The sequence below is a fragment of the Stylophora pistillata genome, chromosome 2 (assembly GCF_964205215.1).
Source record: "Stylophora pistillata chromosome 2, jaStyPist1.2, whole genome shotgun sequence".
Lineage (NCBI taxonomy): Eukaryota > Metazoa > Cnidaria > Anthozoa > Scleractinia > Pocilloporidae > Stylophora > Stylophora pistillata.
This window is the reverse complement of record NC_142520.1, coordinates 33,473,832-33,492,159: the sequence shown is the minus strand read 5'-3', so window position 1 is coordinate 33,492,159 and position 18,328 is coordinate 33,473,832. Positions and strand designations below refer to the sequence as shown.

Sequence of the window (18,328 nt, the reverse complement as noted above, 5' to 3'; positions counted from 1 at the left end):
TCTCGAGCGCGCGCCATCGCTCCTTCGTTTGCTCGCTCTCTTGCATTGGGAAATGATTTTGGCCACAAGCTCGGCAAGTTGTGGCAAAATGATTTCTCTCCTCCCTGTTATGTTAGTTTTTCTTTTACTCCTCACTCGTCTACGGGACGCCGTGAGTATCGGAAGCGGTTTACCCGGATAAAACGTTGAGAGAGTAAGCAAAGGAAAAAATGAAGCCTACAACACGGGGTATTCCCAGGCGGTCACCCATCCAAGTACTAACCCCGCCCGACAGGGCTTAACTTCGGTGATCGGACGAGAACCGGTGCTTTCCCTGTGGTATGGTCGTAGACAAGGGAAAACAGCTGAAATTTGGCTGGTTATCGGTTATGTTTGATCTGTACTAGCCCTAATTTGGTTACTCTAACCCTAAACCCCAACATCGTTACCCTAACCCTAACCCCAAAATCGTTACCCTAACCCTAAATTTGGTAGCCTAGACCCTAAGCCAAACGTCATCTCCTAGAGCCCGCGCACATCTTGAGAAGCGTCCATTTGAGGCAATATATCTCACTGGGGGTGGGGTGGGGGGGGGGAGTATAGAGATAAATCAAGTTTGGTAAATATTCTAAAGAACACCATCTTGTTAGTTAAGTGTATGTGGCTGGCGTCTTAAAGTTACAATGAGAAGATTACCAACCGATGAGCCACTGGGTCCGTTTTTGGGACTCGCAAGGGCTTCTGGGGGCTACCTGCTACTATCCACCATATACTGTGGGAAGGATCCCTCTACCACCCCCTTGATTGAGGGTATTGGTGGGTATCGCTTCTCGGCCTTTTGGCTAAGATCAAGTGTAGTATCTGTTCTTATCAGCTTAATATCTGATACGCTGCTCATTGAGTAGCTCATATATTAAACTGATTTTTGGAACTGGGCTGTGGAAAAGAGGCTTGCCTCGTCCCAGCCACGGGTTGCCTCGGTATAGCACTACCTCCGAGTGTGGCCCACTTCCCTTTTGGGGAAGACACATTTAATGAAAGGAAAAATAATGACTATAGCATTCTCTTCTGTGCACAGGAGCCCTGCAGCTCCAAAGGGAAGGCGGAAAAAGACATGACGGGCCAAGGCGGCAACTGACACTGCTGATTTGAAGCGTGCAAAGCAGTACCACAAGGACATAGGTGAGGGAGAGTTTTACCACGGCAAGCGTATGCCTTTCAGGCATACTTACCTGACGCGGGAGGTACTGTGATCAAGGAGGCAGTCCTCTCAAGGCGAGGCCCTTTCATTGCACTTGGACTGGGTTGACCCTTGCGATTACCCCAAATGTGGGTAACTCGAGCGTATAATTTCTGGTAGTGGGGACCTGCGTTCGCGCTCGTCCCCGAAAAGCTGATGTAAAATATCTTGCCCTTAACCCCTGACTGACTAATGAATTGATCTTGATTTTGGAGTTGACCGTTAAACAGGGTGAACTGGAACTGGAACTGGAATGAAGAGAGAAGAAGAGCAGCAAGGGAAAAAGAAAGCAAAAAGCCATGGAAAGAAAGAGAGACAGACAGAAGTGGCCTGCGTGTTGGCAGAGAGATTTGGAGGAATAGAAGTGATTGTAAATGAAGGTGAGTTTTTGTGAGGATGTGAGTAGAGCTGTTGTAGATAGATGTGTGTGCTTTCTGCATTATTTTGTTCGTTTGTTTGCGAAAGAAAAGGAGAGGAAACCAAGCGGAGGAGTGACTGACTAACTAACCGACGGATGGACTAAGCAAAGAACGAACGATACATGGGCAAGAAAAGCATTTGTTTTAGAAACGTGAGTACATTGTCAACCATACCTGTGGCAGGCGAGGTTTTGTTGTCATGTATTTCTTATTGCGAGCGAGCGAGAGGAGGGAACGTTCGTTCCAGCGAGCGAGCAAACAAAGAGGCAGACGAGTAAGTAAAAATGTGGAACCTGTTGCCGCTTCGCTTCGTTTCAGTCACTTTGAATCCATCCGCCTCTATTAATCGTGGGAATGTTTTGACATGTCTTGAGGCCTTGAAAGTGCTGTAAAAGTGTGCGTGTTTTCCTATTTGTGATTCGTGGGAGCGTGCGAATGATTCGATGTCACGTACAAATGTGGAATTTGTCACAACAATGTGTTGAGATCTCGAGCGCGCGCCATCGCTCCTTCGTTTGCTCGCTCTCTTGCATTGGGAAATGATTTTGGCCACAAGCTCGGCAAGTTGTGGCAAAATGATTTCTCTCCTCCCTGTTATGTTAGTTTTTCTTTTACTCCTCACTCGTCTACGGGACGCCGTGAGTATCGGAAGCGGTTTACCCGGATAAAACGTTGAGAGAGTAAGCAAAGGAAAAAAATGAAGCCTACAACACGGGGTATTCCCAGGCGGTCACCCATCCAAGTACTAACCCCGCCCGACAGGGCTTAACTTCGGTGATCGGACGAGAACCGGTGCTTTCCCTGTGGTATGGTCGTAGACAAGGGAAAACAGCTGAAATTTGGCTGGTTATCGGTTATGTTTGATCTGTACTAGCCCTAATTTGGTTACTCTAACCCTAAACCCCAACATCGTTACCCTAACCCTAACCCCAAAATCGTTACCCTAACCCTAAATTTGGTAGCCTAGACCCTAAGCCAAACGTCATCTCCTAGAGCCCGCGCACATCTTGAGAAGCGTCCATTTGAGGCAATATATCTCACTGGGGGTGGGGTGGGGGGGGGGGAGTATAGAGATAAATCAAGTTTGGTAAATATTCTAAAGAACACCATCTTGTTAGTTAAGTGTATGTGGCTGGCGTCTTAAAGTTACAATGAGAAGATTACCAACCGATGAGCCACTGGGTCCGTTTTTGGGGACTCGCAAGGGCTTCTGGGGGCTACCTGCTACTATCCACCATATACTGGTGGGAAGGATCCCTCTACCACCCCCTTGATTGAGGGTATTGGTGGGTATCGCTTCTCGGCCTTTTGGCTAAGATCAAGTGTAGTATCTGTTCTTATCAGCTTAATATCTGATACGCTGCTCATTGAGTAGCTCATATATTAAACTGATTTTTGGAACTGGGCTGTGGAAAAGAGGCTTGCCTCGTCCCAGCCACGGGTTGCCTCGGTATAGCACTACCTCCGAGTGTGGCCCACTTCCCTTTTGGGGAAGACACATTTAATGAAAGGAAAAATAATGACTATAGCATTCTCTTCTGTGCACAGGAGCCCTGCAGCTCCAAAGGGAAGGCGGAAAAAGACATGACGGGCCAAGGCGGCAACTGACACTGGCTGATTTGAAGCGTGCAAAGCAGTACCACAAGGACATAGGTGAGGGAGAGTTTTACCACGGCAAGCGTATGCCTTTCAGGCATACTTACCTGACGCGGGAGGTACTGTGATCAAGGAGGCAGTCCTCTCAAGGCGAGGCCCTTTCATTGCACTTGGACTGGGTTGACCCTTGCGATTACCCCAAATGTGGGTAACTCGAGCGTATAATTTCTGGTAGTGGGGACCTGCGTTCGCGCTCGTCCCCGAAAAGCTGATGTAAAATATCTTGCCCTTAACCCCTGACTGACTAATGAATTGATCTTGATTTTGGAGTTGACCGTTAAACAGGGTGAACTGGAACTGGAACTGGAATGAAGAGAGAAGAAGAGCAGCAAGGGAAAAAGAAAGCAAAAAGCCATGGAAAGAAAGAGAGACAGACAGAAGTGGCCTGCGTGTTGGCAGAGAGATTTGGAGGAATAGAAGTGATTGTAAATGAAGGTGAGTTTTTGTGAGGATGTGAGTAGAGCTGTTGTAGATAGATGTGTGTGCTTTCTGCATTATTTTGTTCGTTTGTTTGCGAAAGAAAAGGAGAGGAAACCAAGCGGAGGAGTGACTGACTAACTAACCGACGGATGGACTAAGCAAAGAACGAACGATACATGGGCAAGAAAAGCATTTGTTTTAGAAACGTGAGTACATTGTCAACCATACCTGTGGCAGGCGAGGTTTTGTTGTCATGTATTTCTTATTGCGAGCGAGCGAGAGGAGGGAACGTTCGTTCCAGCGAGCGAGCAAACAAAGAGGCAGACGAGTAAGTAAAAATGTGGAACCTGTTGCCGCTTCGCTTCGTTTCAGTCACTTTGAATCCATCCGCCTCTATTAATCGTGGGAATGTTTTGACATGTCTTGAGGCCTTGAAAGTGCTGTAAAAGTGTGCGTGTTTTCCTATTTGTGATTCGTGGGAGCGTGCGAATGATTCGATGTCACGTACAAATGTGGAATTTGTCACAACAATGTGTTGAGATCTCGAGCGCGCGCCATCGCTCCTTCGTTTGCTCGCTCTCTTGCATTGGGAAATGATTTTGGCCACAAGCTCGGCAAGTGTGGCAAAATGATTTCTCTCCTCCCTGTTATGTTAGTTTTTCTTTTTACTCCTCACTCGTCTACGGGACGCCGTGAGTATCGGAAGCGGTTTACCCGGATAAAACGTTGAGAGAGTAAGCAAAGGAAAAAATGAAGCCTACAACACGGGGTATTCCCAGGCGGTCACCCATCCAAGTACTAACCCCGCCCGACAGGGCTTAACTTCGGTGATCGGACGAGAACCGGTGCTTTCCCTGTGGTATGGTCGTAGACAAGGGAAAACAGCTGAAATTTGGCTGGTTATCGGTTATGTTTGATCTGTACTAGCCCTAATTTGGTTACTCTAACCCTAAACCCCAACATCGTTACCCTAACCCTAACCCCAAAATCGTTACCCTAACCCTAAATTTGGTAGCCTAGACCCTAAGCCAAACGTCATCTCCTAGAGCCCGCGCACATCTTGAGAAGCGTCCATTTGAGGCAATATATCTCACTGGGGGTGGGGTGGGGGGGGGGAGTATAGAGATAAATCAAGTTTGGTAAATATTCTAAAGAACACCATCTTGTTAGTTAAGTGTATGTGGCTGGCGTCTTAAAGTTACAATGAGAAGATTACCAACCGATGAGCCACTGGGTCCGTTTTTGGGACTCGCAAGGGCTTCTGGGGGCTACCTGCTACTATCCACCATATACTGTGGGAAGGATCCCTCTACCACCCCCTTGATTGAGGGTATTGGTTGGGTATCGCTTCTCGGCCTTTTGGCTAAGATCAAGTGTAGTATCTGTTCTTATCAGCTTAATATCTGATACGCTGCTCATTGAGTAGCTCATATATTAAACTGATTTTTGGAACTGGGCTGTGGAAAAGAGGCTTGCCTCGTCCCAGCCACGGGTTGCCTCGGTATAGCACTACCTCCGAGTGTGGCCCACTTCCCTTTTGGGGAAGACACATTTAATGAAAGGAAAAATAATGACTATAGCATTCTCTTCTGTGCACAGGAGCCCTGCAGCTCCAAAGGGAAGGCGGAAAAAGACATGACGGGCCAAGGCGGCAACTGACACTGGCTGATTTGAAGCGTGCAAAGCAGTACCACAAGGACATAGGTGAGGGAGAGTTTTACCACGGCAAGCGTATGCCTTTCAGGCATACTTACCTGACGCGGGAGGTACTGTGATCAAGGAGGCAGTCCTCTCAAGGCGAGGCCCTTTCATTGCACTTGGACTGGGTTGACCCTTGCGATTACCCCAAATGTGGGTAACTCGAGCGTATAATTTCTGGTAGTGGGGACCTGCGTTCGCGCTCGTCCCCGAAAAGCTGATGTAAAATATCTTGCCCTTAACCCCTGACTGACTAATGAATTGATCTTGATTTTGGAGTTGACCGTTAAACAGGGTGAACTGGAACTGGAACTGGAATGAAGAGAGAAGAAGAGCAGCAAGGGAAAAAGAAAGCAAAAAGCCATGGAAAGAAAGAGAGACAGACAGAAGTGGCCTGCGTGTTGGCAGAGAGTTTGGAGGAATAGAAGTGATTGTAAATGAAGGTGAGTTTTTGTGAGGATGTGAGTAGAGCTGTTGTAGATAGATGTGTGTGCTTTCTGCATTATTTTGTTCGTTTGTTTGCGAAAGAAAAGGAGAGGAAACCAAGCGGAGGAGTGACTGACCTAACTAACCGACGGATGGACTAAGCAAAGAACGAACGATACATGGGCAAGAAAAGCATTTGTTTTAGAAACGTGAGTACATTGTCAACCATACCTGTGGCAGGCGAGGTTTTGTTGTCATGTATTTCTTATTGCGAGCGAGCGAGAGGAGGGAACGTTCGTTCCAGCGAGCGAGCAAACAAAGAGGCAGACGAGTAAGTAAAAATGTGGAACCTGTTGCCGCTTCGCTTCGTTTCAGTCACTTTGAATCCATCCGCCTCTATTAATCGTGGGAATGTTTTGACATGTCTTGAGGCCTTGAAAGTGCTGTAAAAGTGTGCGTGTTTTCCTATTTGTGATTCGTGGGAGCGTGCGAATGATTCGATGTCACGTACAAATGTGGAATTTGTCACAACAATGTGTTGAGATCTCGAGCGCGCGCCATCGCTCCTTCGTTTGCTCGCTCTCTTGCATTGGGAAATGATTTTGGCCACAAGCTCGGCAAGTTGTGGCAAAATGATTTCTCTCCTCCCTGTTATGTTAGTTTTCTTTTACTCCTCACTCGTCTACGGACGCCGTGAGTATCGGAAGCGGTTTACCCGGATAAAACGTTGAGAGAGTAAGCAAAGGAAAAAATGAAGCCTACAACACGGGGTATTCCCAGGCGGTCACCCATCCAAGTACTAACCCCGCCCGACAGGGCTTAACTTCGGTGATCGGACGAGAACCGGTGCTTTCCCTGTGGTATGGTCTTAGACAAGGGAAAACAGCTGAAATTTGGCTGGTTATCGGTTATGTTTGATCTGTACTAGCCCTAATTTGGTTACTCTAACCCTAAACCCCAACATCGTTACCCTAACCCTAACCCCAAAATCGTTACCCTAACCCTAAATTTGGTAGCCTAGAACCCTAAGCCAAACGTCATCTCCTAGAGCCCGCGCACATCTTGAGAAGCGTCCATTTGAGGCAATATATCTCACTGGGGGTGGGGTGGGGGGGGGGAGTATAGAGATAAATCAAGTTTGGTAAATATTCTAAGAACACCATCTTGTTAGTTAAGTGTATGTGGCTGGCGTCTTAAAGTTACAATGAGAAGATTACCAACCGATGAGCCACTGGGTCCGTTTTTGGGACTCGCAAGGGCTTCTGGGGGCTACCTGCTACTATCCACCATATACTGTGGGAAGGATCCCTCTACCACCCCCTTGATTGAGGGTATTGGTGGGTATCGCTTCTCGGCCTTTTGGCTAAGATCAAGTGAAAAACTTTGGTTGGCCAATTGGTTCATTTTATTTGTTTTTTGGTTGGGTTCGGGAACCTTCGGGTTTTCCGCGTAAATATAAAGTGATGTCCGATGTTAGTGCGCATTCGTTGCGCTCAGATGATGTAGAGAGAAGTGATTTTGAGAGCTACGATTCAAGTTCGCGCCGGTGGGCCGACCACGTTCCTGTTGATGATGTTTTGAGTTCAGATAATCCCGTTGCGAATCCTGCTAGCTACGCTGAGGCCACAAGACCTGCCCAGCCTGTTGAAGATGTTAATGTAGAAGTTTCTGTGCCTTTCCCAGCGATAATGAAGTCCCCGAACGACCGTGTACTGTTTTCGTGAACCCACGTGCTCGCCTTCCTGCGAATGTTTTCATCGATGCCCTGAATAATGCACAAGTTGATCCCCGAAGCATTTCCTGTATACAGCGACAGACCAATGGTGAAGTCGTTCTAACCTTTCGTAGCGTGGAACACCGCGAGAGTTTCCTTCGACTGAATACTTTGGAAATCCAAGGCCAACCCTTCGCCTTGCAAGACATCGACCGTCCTTTAACATACGTCCAGATCTTCGACGCCCCTATGAAATGCCCGATTCAGCTATCATCCATCGTCTGTCTAAATATTGTGATGTTTTACACCACCGCCGAGGCTATTTCAAACTACCCGGCTTCGAAAGTGTGCAAGATGGAGTTCGACATTACCGCGTGCGACTCAAGAACCCGATTCCTAATTTCATCCGCTTTGGCAAAATCCTGATTAATGTCCGTTACGACCAACAACCCCGTACATGCCGTCATTGTCATCAAAGAGGCCATTTCGCCAACGCTTGCCATGAAATCGCCTGCTACAACTGCGAGCAAACAGGCCACCAAGCAGCCACATGTCCGAAATGCGCTTCTTTGTAGCATCTGTAAACAACCCGAGCACCGCGCTAAATCTTGTCCGTTTTCCTGGTCCCGTAAACCACTTCCGACTACAACAGCTTCCCAACAAGATGAAATCGAAGAAACAACTGAAGATACACCTCCCCAAACCGAAGAAACACCTCCCCAAACCGAAGAAACACCTCCCGAAACTGAAGACACAACTCCCGCCGACGATCACCAGATGAACGAAGACCCTCAGACCGAAACAGAAGACGACGATTCCCAAATGCAGATTCCAAACGACGACAATATTACCAAACAAGACACCGAAACACTTTCCTCGATCGCTGACCCAGAAGAACATTTTTTCTCCTCCGACGAAACTGCCGAAACTCCCGAACTGTTTTCCATCCCGAGTACACCGCCTAACACTAAAAGACCAGCGAAACTACCACCTCAAGATATTCCACTGCGAATTCCAACTCGACCGATTCTAGTAACTGGTAAAAAAATCGATTTCTGAGGTTTCTGAAGGCTCCACAAGCGAAGCCCAGAAGCCAAAAAACCGAACACTGGACACTCGCGCTCACCGAAAAAGAAAAAAAATCGTAAGTGATTAATACGTCCTTTATCTAGTAATAGTTTCGACCGACTGTCTTTTTTCTAGCTGTTTTCATTGCTAAAATTTGTACTATAAATGTCCGTGGTTTCGGAAATGCTGCAAAGCAAGATTTAATCTTTGATTACGCTCGATCTGGTAAATATGATTTTGTTTGTGTACAAGAAACTCTAGCGGCTCGCCCTGCAGCGATTGATTCGCTCAGAAAATCGTGGTCAGGCCCTAGTTTTTGGTCCCCCGCCTAGGAAAACAAGGTGGGGTCTGTATTTTAGTTTCTAAAGATTCCCCATTCAAAGTTGAACAGTGAAAAAAGACAGCTCTGGAAGATTAATTAGTCTGTTGATTAGCTTAGGTAAACTTCGCTTTAATTTGGTAAATATTTATGCGCCTACGAATGTTACCGAGAGAAAGCTTTTCTATGATGAGATACACGATTATTTCTTTCCGAATGCTCAGAAAATATTGCTGGAGATTTCAATTCTATTGAGTCATCCCTCGATAAATTTGGAGGATCTGAAAATTCCTTTTCGGCCACATTGCGAGATTTTCGCGCTCTCCACGATTTGACTGACATCTGGAGGAAAACACATGGTCGCTCAATTTTTTGTACTTGGTTTAATTCGTCCAAAACTATCGGTTCCCGTTTAGACAAAATTTTTATTTCTCTCAATTGAGTAATTCTACAGTTTCCTGCGAAATTTTCCGTGTTTTTTCTCAGATCATGATTCTGTCTTGTTGACTCTCAATTTAGATAATTTTGTTTCTCATGGACCTGGCGTTGGCGGCTAAATTTAGAACTCCTCGAAAATTCGGATTTTTGCGAAACTATTGATTCCCTTCTACAAAATTGTCTCTCGATTCGTGATAATTTCTCGTCTCTTCATGAGTGGTGGGATTTTGTGAAAGAATCTATCCGCCACACAGCGATTCAATTCAGCCGACGAAAACATCGTGATTTGAACCGTGAAAAGATTTCTCTCACTAATCGCTTAATTCAAGCTAAACATGCCCTGCTAGCGGGCGACAAAGACTCTCAACAACGAGTAGAATATTTTGAAAACGAACTGAAAACTCTTAAACAATTGCAATTAGAATCTGTTAAAGTAAGAAGTCGAGCGAAATGGATAGAAGAGGGTGAAAAACCTACGAAATATTTTTTTAACCTTGAAACCTCACGTGCCAAGCGAAATTCTGTCAATAGTGTTTACGATTTGAGCGGAAGCGAAGTCACCACCCAAAAGGACATCGCGGACGCTCACGCCGCTTTTTATGCTAAATTGTACACTCGAGAACCAGTAGATGAGCGAATTCAAAGTTTATTTTTGTCTAAAGTCGAGAAAAAATTGTCTAGCGAGGAGTCCAACTCCTGCGAAGGTTTGTTGACATTGGCTGAAATTAACATCGCTTCGCAACAGCTCAACACAGGGAAAACTCCTGGCTCTGATGGGCTACCAGTTGAGTTTTATCGCGCTTTTTCCAGTTTTAGGCCCGATTCTCGTAGAATTATTTAATTTTAGTTTCCAGCGAGGTTTCTTTTCTCCTTCCATGCAGGAAAGTATCACTCGCTTGATTTTTAAGAAAGGTGATTCAAAAGATCTGAAGAATTGGCGTCCAATTTCGCTGCTCAATGTTGATTATAAATTATGCTCTAAAGCTCTCACAAATCGGCTCGCAAAAATTTTACCTTGTGTCATCAATGGAAGATCAATCGTGCTCTGTCCTGGCAGAACTATTTTTGATACTCTCACCCTGTTGAGAGACACTTTAGATTATGTCAACATTACTGGTGAACCTGGAATTCTTGTGAATCTTGACCAAGAAAAAGCTTTTGATCGAGTAGATCGCTCCTTTCTTTCTCGGGTTCTCGAGCGGCTTGGTTTGGGCCCTTTTTTCAAAATGGATCTCCACTCTTTATAGTAAGGCGTCGATGAAAATAATTGTGAATGGTTATCTAACTGACAGAATTTCTCTTGAGCGTGGAGTCAGGCAGGGAGACCCTATGTCTCCCCTCCTTTATATTTTATGTGCTGAGGTTCTCGCTTGTAATATCCGTGCAGATACTTCCATTAAGGGTTTTTTAATTCCGGGGGCGAAAGGCCAGCTCTTTAAGATTAGACAATACGCAGATGATTCTTCGTGTTTTGTCAAAGATGTTTTTCTTTGACACGTCTATTGTCACTCTTGCAACAATATGAACTAGGTACAGGAGCTAAATTAAATTTAGCTAAAACTGAGGCCATGTGGCTCGGAGCCTGGCGCTCGTGCCCTGATACCCCTTACGGGTTGACTTGGGTTAACAAAACTAAAATCTTAGGTGTCTGGTTACGAATGGCAATCTGTCGGTTGACCAAGACAATTGGCAACCAAAGTTAAATAAGTTAGAACAAAATTTGAATCTCTGGAAGTCTCGCTCCCTCTCTTTGATTGGGAAAACCCTCATCGTCAAGTCTTAGGTGCTAGTAAATTTTATTATTTAGCCAAAGTGCTACCCATCCCCGAGTGGGTCTACACCCGCTTCCGATCTCTGATTTCCATTTCATCTGGGGATCTAAGATTGAAACTGTATCCCGTCAAACTCTCTCAGCACCAGCTGCTGAGGGAGGATTAGGAATAGTAGAATTACACTCTAAATGTGTGTCCTTGCAACTTTCGTATGTCACAGCTAGCCTGAATAATCCAGACACCAAATCTTATTATTTTCTTAAGTATTTTATTGGTACTCAGGTTTCCAAACTCCGACCGGAGTGGGCATGCCTCCGTGATAATTCTGGCCCTAGGGCAAGTACTTTAACTAGTTTTTACAAGAAAATCTTACCATTACTGAATGAGCTAACAACTACAATTCAGAGAGACCCTACTTTTAACTTTAGTTCACGTATGATTTATTGTAAGTTTTTGGAGAAAACAGTGTCCTCACCCATTCTGCCATACTTCTGGCAGTCTGTCACAGGCTCTAGTTTTAATCTAGCTCTTCACTGGACTAAGGTCAGACATCCTAGTTGTGAGAATTTTAAAAATGATCTTGCTTGGCTCATAACCCTTAGAAGGGTTAAAGTCAGAGAATCTCTACGCTCTTGGGGATATATAGATTCCCCAAACTGTGCATATTGTAACAGACGCGAAACGATTGAACACTGTTTTCTCCATTGCAAAAGAGTCAGGGGGGTGTGGACTTATTTCATACCCACCCTCACTGCACTCCTAGGCAAAGCATTTGTCCCCAACATTAAGTTTGTTTTCTTTTATCTGTGGCCCAACACAGATGACACTGCGAACCGCATAGCTATTTATTTAATTAAGACTATTCTTCACAGTATTTGGTTATTTAGGAACAAAAGTACTTTTCATAATGGCACCGAATCCCCCGGGCCATTATTAGATACATCACCCAGACCCTGTCTGTCAAGTTACACCTCGAGTACCATAGATTGACCTACCAGAATTTTATAACCCTTTGGAAACACCCAGCCTTTTGTGATTTTGTAAACTCAGAAATGGTTTTCCCCTTTATCCAAAAATGATTGCAGAAAAACAAAACAACAAACAAACAAAGATGAAAAGTGATCTCGAATGAAAATTGAAATTGAAATCGAAACAAAAGGAACAGAAACTTTCGCATACACATCTCCATAGCTTACAACAGGAAAATATTAAAAGGAAGGTTAGCTCCAGTCAAGATCAAAAGTCAACACATCATTTGCAACAGGATTATCACCCCCCTTAAAAAACATAGCTTAACCGATTTGTTTAGTATCTAGGCCCTGTCTAGATAATACCCCCGTCATATAAGACACTATATAATGTCACATATAATAGTAAAAGGCTAAGTCATCGATAAAGAGTAAATGAAATGTAACTAAGGTAAACAGACAAACAGTCAAACAGTCAATAGAGTAAATTGATGTAAAAAGTGAATGATATATGAATAAAATTTAATGAAAAAAAAAAAAAAAATCTGTTCTTATCAGCTTAATATCTGATACGCTGCTCATTGAGTAGCTCATATATTAAACTGATTTTTGGAACTGGGCTGTGGAAAAGAGGCTTGCCTCGTCCCAGCCACGGGTTGCCTCGGTATAGCACTACCTCCGAGTGTGGCCCACTTCCCTTTTGGGGAAGACACATTTAATGAAAGGAAAAATAATGACTATAGCATTCTCTTCTGTGCACAGGAGCCCTGCAGCTCCAAAGGGAAGGCGGAAAAAGACATGACGGGCCAAGGCGGCAACTGGACACTGGCTGATTTGAAGCGTGCAAAGCAGTACCACAAGGACATAGGTGAGGGAGAGTTTTACCACGGCAAGCGTATGCCTTTCAGGCATACTTACCTGACGCGGGAGGTACTGTGATCAAGGAGGCAGTCCTCTCAAGGCGAGGCCCTTTCATTGCACTTGGACTGGGTTGACCCTTGCGATTACCCCAAATGTGGGTAACTCGAGCGTATAATTTCTGGTAGTGGGGACCTGCGTTCGCGCTCGTCCCGAAAAGCTGATGTAAAATATCTTGCCCTTAACCCCTGACTGACTAATGAATTGATCTTTGATTTTGGAGTTGACCGTTAAACAGGGTGAACTGGAACTGGAACTGGAATGAAGAGAGAAGAAGAGCAGCAAGGGAAAAAGAAAGCAAAAAGCCATGGAAAGAAAGAGAGACAGACAGAAGTGGCCTGCGTGTTGGCAGAGAGATTTGGAGGAATAGAAGTGATTGTAAATGAAGGTGAGTTTTTGTGAGGATGTGAGTAGAGCTGTTGTAGATAGATGTGTGTGCTTTCTGCATTATTTTGTTCGTTTGTTTGCGAAAGAAAAGGAGAGGAAACCAAGCGGAGGAGTGACTGACTAACTAACCGACGGATGGACTAAGCAAAGAACGAACGATACATGGGCAAGAAAAGCATTTGTTTTAGAAACGTGAGTACATTGTCAACCATACCTGTGGCAGGCGAGGTTTTGTTGTCATGTATTTCTTATTGCGAGCGAGCGAGAGGAGGGAACGTTCGTTCCAGCGAGCGAGCAAACAAAGAGGCAGACGAGTAAGTAAAATGTGGAACCTGTTGCCGCTTCGCTTCGTTTCAGTCACTTTGAATCCATCCGCCTCTATTAATCGTGGGAATGTTTTGACATGTCTTGAGGCCTTGAAAGTGCTGTAAAAGTGTGCGTGTTTTCCTATTTGTGATTCGTGGGAGCGTGCGAATGATTCGATGTCACGTACAAATGTGGAATTTGTCACAACAATGTGTTGAGATCTCGAGCGCGCGCCATCGCTCCTTCGTTTGCTCGCTCTCTTGCATTGGGAAATGATTTTGGCCACAAGCTCGGCAAGTTGTGGCAAAATGATTTCTCTCCTCCCTGTTATGTTAGTTTTTCTTTTACTCCTCACTCGTCTACGGGACGCCGTGAGTATCGAAGCGGTTTACCCGGATAAAACGTTGAGAGAGTAAGCAAAGGAAAAAATGAAGCCTACAACACGGGTATTCCCAGGCGGTCACCCATCCAAGTACTAACCCCGCCCGACAGGGCTTAACTTCGGTGATCGGACGAGAACCGGTGCTTTCCCTGTGGTATGGTCGTAGACAAGGAAAACAGCTGAAATTTGGCTGGTTATCGGTTATGTTTGATCTGTACTAGCCCTAATTTGGTTACTCTAACCCTAAACCCCAACATCGTTACCCTAACCCTAACCCCAAAATCGTTACCCTAACCCTAAATTTGGTAGCCTAGACCCTAAGCCAAACGTCATCTCCTAGAGCCCGCGCACATCTTGAGAAGCGTCCATTTGAGGCAATATATCTCACTGGGGGTGGGGTGGGGGGGGGGAGTATAGAGATAAATCAAGTTTGGTAAATATTCTAAAGAACACCATCTTGTTAGTTAAGTGTATGTGGCTGGCGTCTTAAAGTTACATGAGAAGATTACCAACCGATGAGCCACTGGGTCCGTTTTGGGACTCGCAAGGGCTTCTGGGGGCTACCTGCTACTATCCACCATATACTGTGGGAAGGATCCCTCTACCACCCCCTTGATTGAGGGTATTGGTGGGTATCGCTTCTCGGCCTTTTGGCTAAGATCAAGTGAAAAACTTTGGTTGGCCAATTGGTTCATTTTATTTGTTTTTTGGGTTGGGTTCGGGAACCTTCGGGTTTTCCGCGTAAATATAAAGTGATGTCCGATGTTAGTGCGCATTCGTTGCGCTCAGATGATGTAGAGAGAAGTGATTTTGAGAGCTACGATTCAAGTTCGCGCCGGTGGGCCGACCACGTTCCTGTTGATGATGTTTTGAGTTCAGATAATCCCGTTGCGAATCCTGCTAGCTACGCTGAGGCCACAAGACCTGCCCAGCCTGTTGAAGATGTTAATGTAGAAGTTTCTGTGCCTTTTCCAGCCGATAATGAAGTCCCCGAACGACCGTGTACTGTTTTCGTGAACCCACGTGCTCGCCTTCCTGCGAATGTTTTCATCGATGCCCTGAATAATGCACAAGTTGATCCCCGAAGCATTTCCTGTATACAGCGACAGACCAATGGTGAAGTCGTTCTAACCTTTCGTAGCGTGGAACACCGCGAGAGTTTCCTTCGACTGAATACTTTGGAAATCCAAGGCCAACCCTTCGCCTTGCAAGACATCGACCGTCCTTTAACATACGTCCAGATCTTCGACGCCCCCTATGAAATGCCCGATTCAGCTATCATCCATCGTCTGTCTAAATATTGTGATGTTTTACACACCGCCGAGGCTATTTCAAACTACCCGGCTTCGAAAGTGTGCAAGATGGAGTTCGACATTACCGCGTGCGACTCAAGAACCCGGATTCCTAATTTCATCCGCTTTGGCAAAATCCTGATTAATGTCCGTTACGACCAACAACCCCGTACATGCCGTCATTGTCATCAAAGAGGCCATTTCGCCAACGCTTGCCATGAAATCGCCTGCTACAACTGCGAGCAAACAGGCCACCAAGCAGCCACATGTCCGAATGCGCTTCTTTGTAGCATCTGTAAACAACCCGAGCACCGCGCTAAATCTTGTCCGTTTTCCTGGTCCCGTAAACCACTTCCGACTACAACAGCTTCCCAACAAGATGAAATCGAAGAAACAACTGAAGATACACCTCCCCAAACCGAAGAAACACCTCCCCAAACCGAAGAAACACCTCCCGAAACTGAAGACACAACTCCGCCGACGATCACCAGATGAACGAAGACCCTCAGACCGAAACAGAAGACGACGATTCCCAAATGCAGATTCCAAACGACGACAATATTACCAAACAAGACACCGAAACACTTTCCTCGATCGCTGACCCAGAAGAACATTTTTTCTCCTCCGACGAAACTGCCGAAACTCCCGAACTGTTTTCCATCCCGAGTACACCGCCTAACACTAAAAGACCAGCGAAACTACCACCTCAAGATATTCCACTGCGAATTCCAACTCGACCGATTCTAGTAACTGGTAAAAATCGATTTTCTGAGGTTTCTGAAGGCTCCACAAGCGAGCCCAGAGCCAAAAAACCGAACACTGGACACTCGCGCTCACCGAAAAAGAAAAAAAATCGTAAGTGATTAATACGTCCTTTATCTAGTAATAGTTCGACCGACTGTCTTTTTTCTAGCTGTTTTCATTGCTAAAATTTGTACTATAAATGTCCGTGGTTTCGGAAATGCTGCAAAGCAAGATTTAATCTTTGATTACGCTCGATCTGGTAAATATGATTTTGTTTTGTGTACAAGAAACTCTAGCGGCTCGCCCTGCAGCGATTGATTCGCTCAGAAATCGTGGTCAGGCCCTAGTTTTTGGTCCCCCGCCCTAGGAAAACAAGGTGGGGTCTGTATTTTAGTTTCTAAAGATTCCCCATTCAAAGTTGAACAGTGGAAAAAAGACAGCTCTGGAAGATTAATTAGTCTGTTGATTAGCTTAGGTAAACTTCGCTTTAATTTGGTAAATATTTATGCGCCTACGAATGTTACCGAGAGAAAGCTTTTCTATGATGAGATACACGATTATTTCTTTCCGAATGCTCAGAAAATTATTGCTGGAGATTTCAATTCTATTGAGTCATCCCTCGATAAATTTGGAGGATCTGAAAATTCCTTTTCGGCCACATTGCGAGATTTTCGCGCTCTCCACGATTTGACTGACATCTGGAGGAAAACACATGGTCGCTCAATTTTTTGTACTTGGTTTAATTCGTCCAAAACTATCGGTTCCCGTTTAGACAAATTTTTTATTTCCTCTCAATTGAGTAATTCTACAGTTTCCTGCGAAATTTTCCCGTGTTTTTTCTCAGATCATGATTCTGTCTTGTTGACTCTCAATTTAGATAATTTTGTTTCTCATGGACCTGGCGTTTGGCGGCTAAATTTAGAACTCCTCGAAAATTCGGATTTTTGCGAAACTATTGATTCCCTTCTACAAAATTGTCTCTCGATTCGTGATAATTTCTCGTCTCTTCATGAGTGTGGGATTTTGTGAAAGAATCTATCCGCCACACAGCGATTCAATTCAGCCGACGAAACATCGTGATTTGAACCGTGAAAAGATTTCTCTCACTAATCGCTTAATTCAAGCTAAACATGCCCTGCTAGCGGGCGACAAAGACTCTCAACAACGAGTAGAATATTTTGAAAACGAACTGAAAACTCTTAAACAATTGCAATTAGAATCTGTTAAAGTAAGAAGTCGAGCGAAATGGATAGAAGAGGGTGAAAAACCTACGAAATATTTTTTTAACCTTGAACCTCACGTGCCAAGCGAAATTCTGTCAATAGTGTTTACGATTTGAGCGGAAGCGAAGTCACCACCCAAAAGGACATCGCGGACGCTCACGCCGCTTTTTATGCTAAATTGTACACTCGAGAACCAGTAGATGAGCGAATTCAAAGTTTATTTTGTCTAAAGTCGAGAAAAAATTGTCTAGCGAGGAGTCCAACTCCTGCGAAGGTTTGTTGACATTGGCTGAAATTAACATCGCTTCGCAACAGCTCAACACAGGGAAAACTCCTGGCTCTGATGGGCTACCAGTTGAGTTTTATCGCCGCTTTTTTCCAGTTTAGGCCCGATTCTCGTAGAATTATTTAATTTTAGTTTCCAGCGAGGTTTCTTTTCTCCTTCCATGCAGGAAAGTATCACTCGCTTGATTTTTAAGAAAGGTGATTCAAAAGATCTGAAGAATTGGCGTCCAATTTCGCTGCTCAATGTTGATTATAAATTATGCTCTAAAGCTCTCACAAATCGGCTCGCAAAAATTTTACCTTGTGTCATCAATGAAGATCAATCGTGCTCTGTCCCTGGCAGAACTATTTTTGATACTCTCACCCTGTTGAGAGACACTTTAGATTATGTCAACATTACTGGTGAACCTGGAATTCTTGTGAATCTTGACCAAGAAAAAGCTTTTGATCGAGTAGATCGCTCCTTCTTTCTCGGGTTCTCGAGCGGCTTGGTTTGGGCCCTTTTTTTCAAAAATGGATCTCCACTCTTTATAGTAAGGCGTCGATGAAAATAATTGTGAATGGTTATCTAACTGACAGAATTTCTCTTGAGCGTGGAGTCAGGCAGGGAGACCCTATGTCTCCCCTCCTTTATATTTTATGTGCTGAGGTTCTCGCTTGTAATATCCGTGCAG

General features: G+C 44.8%; 13 non-coding genes across 13 annotated transcripts; 8 read left to right on the top strand and 5 right to left on the bottom strand.

The window, feature by feature from the left end:
• Window positions 1–213: 213 nt before the first annotated feature.
• LOC148739101 (5S ribosomal RNA) lies at window positions 214–332 on the bottom strand. Its single transcript, XR_015998182.1, has one exon. It is a non-coding gene; the product is annotated as a 5S ribosomal RNA (ribosomal RNA).
• A 469-nt stretch (window positions 333–801) lies between these two features.
• LOC148739100 (U2 spliceosomal RNA) lies at window positions 802–993 on the top strand. Its single transcript, XR_015997683.1, has one exon. It is a non-coding gene; the product is annotated as a U2 spliceosomal RNA (small nuclear RNA).
• A 210-nt stretch (window positions 994–1,203) lies between these two features.
• On the top strand, window positions 1,204–1,367 carry LOC148739099 (U1 spliceosomal RNA). The gene has a single exon (XR_015997881.1). It is a non-coding gene; the product is annotated as a U1 spliceosomal RNA (small nuclear RNA).
• A 972-nt stretch (window positions 1,368–2,339) lies between these two features.
• LOC148739098 (5S ribosomal RNA) lies at window positions 2,340–2,458 on the bottom strand. Its single transcript, XR_015998181.1, has one exon. It is a non-coding gene; the product is annotated as a 5S ribosomal RNA (ribosomal RNA).
• Window positions 2,459–2,930: 472 nt separating this feature from the next.
• On the top strand, window positions 2,931–3,122 carry LOC148739097 (U2 spliceosomal RNA). The gene has a single exon (XR_015997681.1). It is a non-coding gene; the product is annotated as a U2 spliceosomal RNA (small nuclear RNA).
• Window positions 3,123–3,333: 211 nt separating this feature from the next.
• On the top strand, window positions 3,334–3,497 carry LOC148739096 (U1 spliceosomal RNA). The gene has a single exon (XR_015997880.1). It is a non-coding gene; the product is annotated as a U1 spliceosomal RNA (small nuclear RNA).
• A 971-nt stretch (window positions 3,498–4,468) lies between these two features.
• On the bottom strand, window positions 4,469–4,587 carry LOC148739095 (5S ribosomal RNA). The gene has a single exon (XR_015998180.1). It is a non-coding gene; the product is annotated as a 5S ribosomal RNA (ribosomal RNA).
• A 470-nt stretch (window positions 4,588–5,057) lies between these two features.
• Window positions 5,058–5,249, top strand: LOC148739094 (U2 spliceosomal RNA). The gene has a single exon (XR_015997680.1). It is a non-coding gene; the product is annotated as a U2 spliceosomal RNA (small nuclear RNA).
• A 211-nt stretch (window positions 5,250–5,460) lies between these two features.
• LOC148739093 (U1 spliceosomal RNA) lies at window positions 5,461–5,624 on the top strand. The gene has a single exon (XR_015997879.1). It is a non-coding gene; the product is annotated as a U1 spliceosomal RNA (small nuclear RNA).
• Window positions 5,625–6,593: 969 nt separating this feature from the next.
• Window positions 6,594–6,712, bottom strand: LOC148739092 (5S ribosomal RNA). Its single transcript, XR_015997460.1, has one exon. It is a non-coding gene; the product is annotated as a 5S ribosomal RNA (ribosomal RNA).
• Window positions 6,713–12,632: 5,920 nt separating this feature from the next.
• Window positions 12,633–12,815, top strand: LOC148739091 (U2 spliceosomal RNA). The gene has a single exon (XR_015997740.1). It is a non-coding gene; the product is annotated as a U2 spliceosomal RNA (small nuclear RNA).
• A 212-nt stretch (window positions 12,816–13,027) lies between these two features.
• Window positions 13,028–13,191, top strand: LOC148739090 (U1 spliceosomal RNA). The gene has a single exon (XR_015997925.1). It is a non-coding gene; the product is annotated as a U1 spliceosomal RNA (small nuclear RNA).
• Window positions 13,192–14,160: 969 nt separating this feature from the next.
• Window positions 14,161–14,278, bottom strand: LOC148739089 (5S ribosomal RNA). Its single transcript, XR_015998218.1, has one exon. It is a non-coding gene; the product is annotated as a 5S ribosomal RNA (ribosomal RNA).
• Between the last annotated feature and the right edge of the window lie 4,050 nt (window positions 14,279–18,328).